Here is a 6,000-nt window from a genome sequence, read left to right as displayed (position 1 = left end):
CAGTATGGGATGAACATTGCCACCACTGTAAAGAACAAATTGAGCACATTTCCCATCTTTTGTTCTGTTGCCCATTGTATTCGTCCCCCAGACGCAAATGGTTAAAACCTGTGTGCTCTAGTTTGGGAACCCGTAGCCAATCCGCAGCCCTAAGGATACTTGAAACAGATTGTTCCATATTGCTTGTGGTTGGGGTAGCAAAATTTTTGGCCTGGTCATGGTCAATTCGTACTCGTTCACTTATGGCAATCGTATCGTAATGAAATTATGTATATTCTCAATCTTGCACTCTCCCATATTAATTATTGTATTTTATTTATAGAAAAATCTATATTTTAAGAAATTTGACAAATTGAAGTACTTGTATTTTTATTATGTATTTACTCGACATTTCATGTTTAATATGTATTTTTATATATAGTATTTATTGTATTAGGGATAGGGGAATGCTTTTATGACAAATGTCGAATAAAGCTTTAAAACTGAACTGTCTGGCGGGAGGAAGTGACCGGCACTTTCCACTCTCAGCCGGTCCCAGACGCGGGCAGCCAGAGGGGGCGCGAGACGGTGGAGCTGGGAGAGCGGGAGGGAAGCTGGCGCTGCCGGGCTCTGGGCTGGGGTCCCGGCAGGGAGCGCGCAAGACACCGTCGGCTTTATTTCTCCAGGGAGGCCGGGGACCCCCAAGGACTGCTGGATGGAGAGAGAGGTTGGAATTAAAACTTCGAGACAGCGCCTGATGCGGCATTGAGTCCTGCCGATTGGCCATCAAGTAGATCTGAGAGAAGGGGGTGCATCTGTGCTGTGAGACAGAACTGTCACCGCAGTAACATCTTTGAGGCACGTTCAAATAGGCCCTGCAGAAAGCATCGAGGAGCGTCCTCTCATCACCACGCTTCTTGGTGCCCTCCTTCCCGAGGCTGGAAGAGAGAGAGCGTCGCTGCTTCCGGTGCATTTTGTTCTGTAATCACTGGACACCCGTGAGATCTAGAGGTAAGTCTGAACTTCGAAGTATGCCAGCTTTTTGTGCACACGAGATTTATCAGAGCTACTTCAGAAGGTTATCTCACGCAATCATCTGAGTCAGCTGGGGTAGCGCCTTGACGCTGCAGCAATGCTGCCGCTGTACTTGTAAAGGGACAGTACCAGCCATAGTACTGCCCAATATCCACACCAACAAAACCGCGGTACAAGAATATCGAGGGAGAAAATAGCGGAAAGTAAGTGCATATGGGGAAGTATAGATTCACTATTCCCATAGTTGCCAACTGTCCCTTTTTTGCAAGGACGGTCCTGGCAAGTTGGAGACTGTCCCGGGAATGATTGTTGCAGAAACTGTTCCTCTTTATCACACACAGGTAGGCAAACCAGAACTTTCTATCTGCAGCAGCCCTATGCTGCAAAGTGTCCCGGGAATTGTTTTTCAAATGTTGGCAACTATGTATTCCTAACTCCACATCTAGCACCTTGGAGATATGTGGCACCGCGTAGGGACCTATATGTGGCGCTAGGTAAAGACAATTTAAACGAACCTGTTAATGTATTATTTTCGGTATTCTGTCCCCGAAACTGCTATTCTTGTAATGGGACAATGACCACACTTGTCAACACTGTTATTCCACTTGTAATTAGATCAAGTCACTATTCTCAGCAGTGCTGCTATGCTTGTAATTGGATAATGCCCACACTTCGCAACAGCGATGCTATCGTTGTAACTGGATCATGTTGTTCTTCCTATCAGTAATCCTACTTGTGCCATGGGGCAAGGCTCACACTTCTCTTCAGGGCTTTGTAATGACGTAATATACGCACTTCTGAATGAGGTGCTGTACTTGTAATTGAACAGGATGCACAGGTCTCAGCAGGGCTGCAAGACTTGTAATGTCACAATACGCTCACTTCTCAGCATGGCTGCTGAACTTGTAGTAGGGCAATTCAAAACTGCTGGTCTTGTAATGGGATAATTCACTATACGGTGCTGTCATATTTCTAATCATACAACATACACACTTTTGAATGGGGCTGCCATACTTGGAGAGCATGCACGTGTGTCACGAGCTGCAGGGCTACTAAACATGCTATGAAACAATATGCACACTTCTCAGAAGGGCACACTATGCATATGTTTTATTTGGACTGCTATGCTTGTAATAGGACGTTTGAAGTTCTCAGCAAAGCAGCTATACATGTAATGGACCAATGCCTGCACTTGTCAGTAGGGCTGCTATCATTACAGTGGGACAATATACGCGCACCTCAGCAGAGCTGCTATACTTTTCAAGGGGCAGCAGGCATTCTTCTCAGCAGAACAGCTACAGGTGTAATGGCACAGTACACACAATACTCAAAAGAGTTGCTCTACTTGTAAAAGGACACTGTTCTCAGCAGTCCTGGTATACTTCCTCAGAACAGTGTGCATACTTCTCAGCAGTGCTGCTATTCCTGTAATTGGATGTTGCCCTTGTAATCATTGCTGCTAGTCGTGTAATAGGACAATGTCAGTACTTCTCAGCAGAGCTGCCATACTGGTAATAGCCAATGTGCACACTCCCGAATGAGGCCGCTGTACTTCTAATGGGACAGTATTCTCACTTCTCAGCAGAGCTGTTCAACTTGTAATGTCCCAATATGCACATGTCCCAGATTGTCTGCTTTACTTGTAATAGGGCAATCAGAACACTTCTCAGTAAAACTGCTATTCTTGTAATGGGACAATGCCTTCACTTCTCAATAGAACTGCTGTTCTTGTAACTGGAGCATGTAAATACTTCCCAGGAGGGCTGCTGTTCTACTAATGCCAGAACCCACACACTTCTGAGTGGGGCTGCTGTACTTGTATTTGGACAGAATGCACATTTCTCAGTAGGGCTTTAAAACTTTTAAAGGTACTCTTCAGAAGGGCCACTAGGCGTGTTTTTCCTTGAGACCACCCTACTTGAAATAGGACAACGTGCAAGCTTCTCAGTAAAGCAGACATACATGTAATGGACCAATGTCAGCACTTGTCAGTGAGGCTACTGCCCGACTGTAAAAGAAGACCTTTCACAAATCTTCCCACAGCTGCTATATTTGTGATTGCTCAATACTCAGACTTTTCGGTGGGGGCTTCTATACTTTTTATGCGGCCAAATGCCACACACTTGAGCAGAGTTGCAGTACTCGTTGTGGGTCTATTACACACACCTCAGCAGAGTTGCTGTACTTTTTGTGGGGCTATTACACACACCTCAGCAGAGTTGCTGTACTTGTTGTGGGGCTATTGCACACACCTCATTAGAGTTGCTGTACTTGTTGTTGGGCTATAACACACACCTCACCAGAGTTGCTGTACTTGTTGTGGGGTTATTACACACACCTCACCAGAGTTGCTGTACTTGTTGTGGGGCTATTACACACACCTCATTAGAGTTGCTGTGCTTGTTTTGGGGCTATTACACACACAGCAAAAATCAAAGGAAATGATGGACGGAGTGTTGAACATTGCAAGCACTCACCCCCAGTCAACTGATCTGGGTTTAATCCATCACCGTTCTTTAGCCCACTCTGCCACCCCAGTTCAGACATGTCCATATGCAAATCAGTCTGACCCTGTGCCTCATGGGAACAGTCCAGCCCGAACTGCCAAGCCATGTCTTCCCTGGACCGGAAACAAGCTTCCTAGGACCGGTTTCTGGCATTTCAGCCTTTCACATGGGGCAAGTGCCTGCGTCACCTTACGGCTGCTGTGAGGCAGGCGTAAGGATTTGACGCAGTGTCGTCCTGGAAGTGTCGCAGTGAAATCTTATAGATTTCACTGCATCACTTCTACGAACCTTTTCTGCACCAGAACACCCACCCTGCACACATTTTACCTGTTGCAGGTATAATGTAGCGCAGGGATTTACAAACTGACACATCTGCCTAGATACATCACTTTGTAAATATGGAGCAGTGTGGCCCATTTATTACGCTGCTGCAGCGTCACAAAAAGTGAAGCAACAGCGGCGTAAGGGCCTCATAAATAAGTCCCATGGTGTTTAGCAGATCTGTTTTTATTCATACCTCTGTTTGAAAGAAAAAAGAGTTGGGGAAAAGGAGAAATTACCGGTGGGGTTGGACCAAGACTTACTGATTACCCACTAATTCCTCATGTCTAAAGGGACCCTCAGGGTCCCACTTGTAATGGCCTAGATTTCCTCCACCCCAGAGTTATTGGTAACCCTGTATCTGTAACCTCAATGGTGGTGAAACACCAACTACTATCAGGGCCACTTGTGATGAGGGCCCATGTAGGGCTGGCGTACTCCTAATGGAACAAAACCCGTGCTTATCTCTATGGCTGGTCTACATCGAAAAGCACAGTAGGCACACTTCAGCAGGGCTGCCATGCTAGTGGTGGTACTGTAGAAACACTGCTCAGAAGGACTCCACTGGCACAATACGCAGTATGACTGCTATGTTTGTCATAGGATAGTATGCACACTTCTCAGCAACGCGGCTATACATTTATTGGGCCAATGCCCACACATGTGAAGAGAAAACATGTAAATATGTCTGTGGGTTGCTACACTGGTAACTGCTCAACATGCACGCTTTTCAGCATGGCGGCTAAACGTGTAGCGGGACAGTGAACACAGTTCTCAGCAGGGCTACTGTACTGGTGCGCATTTGTCTGGCCCGAGACTTTTAAAATTAATTGATTGTAATTTCTTCACTACTTTTTCTGTCCTGTTGAATACATTCTTTGTGCTTTTCTGTGAAAACATATTGTCTAATGTAATACCATTGGTTACCATCACTACCTCCAGACTCATGTGCCATTTTGCTTCAAGAGTCTTCCTATGATGAACAATGATGTGCATAAGGCCCCCTCTCTCCTCTTTAGAAACAGAAACCGACCTTTCACCCCCTTACCTTTAATTTCTTGCAAATTCTACAAGTTTAGGAACACAGCGTGTAATCATTTCTAGTTTCACTAACTGGATATGAGAGTCACGCGTTAAAAAGGGCAGTTTTAGCTTCAGTGCTGTAGAAATTGAATTCAATGAACAACTACATGATGATGCATGTACAACTGATGTATCGGGAAAAAAGGTAGTAGATGGCAGTTACGATGAGAACATGGACTAGTTGATATGGCGAGGGGGACATGAGGCTGAGGGGCAGAAAAGCTGAGGTGCAAAGTGACAAGAGTAAGGCTGACAGAGGAAGCACAACTGAATGTATTTCTTAGTGGGCATTGCAGTAAATTTATGGTGAGGAAAGATATGTAACTCAGACTCCTAGACACTGGAGCCTGGCACGCTAGTGCAAGTGTCCTAACATTCCCCACCGGTGTGTATCGGACATGCCAAGATATAAGACAGGGATCCGTCTGATTTCAGTTCTGCTGATTACCAGGTGGAATACTGCTTAGCCCAATTTTTACAGGCCCGGACCCAGGGGCTTATGTACAAGCTCCCTCCCCCCTCCGACCCCCTGCGGGATTATTATTACGTCACTACGCCTTGCCCTCGTGTGACCTCAGACCCAGCCTGACCCCTTTCCTTGGCACAGGAAGTTGAGGAGCAAGGAACACTCCTTCCTGCCAGTCCACAACCTTCACTGTGCCCTGAGGCTGTGAAGTGACTTGTGAGCACCGCATGGCAGGGAGGCCATGTCACATCCGGGCACAGCGGTTCATTACCACAGCACATTACATGCCTTGGCCTTGGTTATGAATCACGTGGAGCAGCATTACCATATGAAATGCTGGATTTGTTTACATTTCAGCGCGCCGCCATCTCTGTTTGCCAGTGATTGCCATTTTTTTCCGGCACAGGGGTGTCCCCATTGCCCACCACACTGTGCCCACAGGCATTTCGCCACCTACATCTGCAGTGCTGTTTAATTAAGCGCTGCCTTGCAGAGGTGAAATGTCCCTCTGCATAATTAACGCGAGGCAAAGGCCGCATACCGGAATCCTGCTTCATCTGAGACAGAGCGGGCAGATGTTCCAGAACTGGTTTCCAGAGCCTCAGGCAA

The 6,000-nt window shown here is 46.4% G+C and overlaps 1 protein-coding gene across 1 annotated transcript in view; it reads left to right on the top strand.

Moving 5' to 3' along the window:
* Positions 1-502: 502 nt before the first annotated feature.
* The window catches only part of EVA1B (eva-1 homolog B), a 119,807-nt gene continuing 114,309 nt past the window's right edge, over positions 503-6,000 (top strand). Inside the window, exon 1 of the mRNA XM_085647935.1 lies at positions 503-990. The gene's annotated coding sequence lies outside the window, so the exon portion shown is untranslated. The remainder of the gene's footprint in view (positions 991-6,000) is intronic.

This window comes from Triturus cristatus, chromosome 3_2 (assembly GCF_964204655.1).
Source record: "Triturus cristatus chromosome 3_2, aTriCri1.1, whole genome shotgun sequence".
Taxonomy (NCBI): Eukaryota; Metazoa; Chordata; class Amphibia; order Caudata; family Salamandridae; genus Triturus; species Triturus cristatus.
This window is presented reverse-complemented; position numbering and strand designations above follow the sequence as displayed.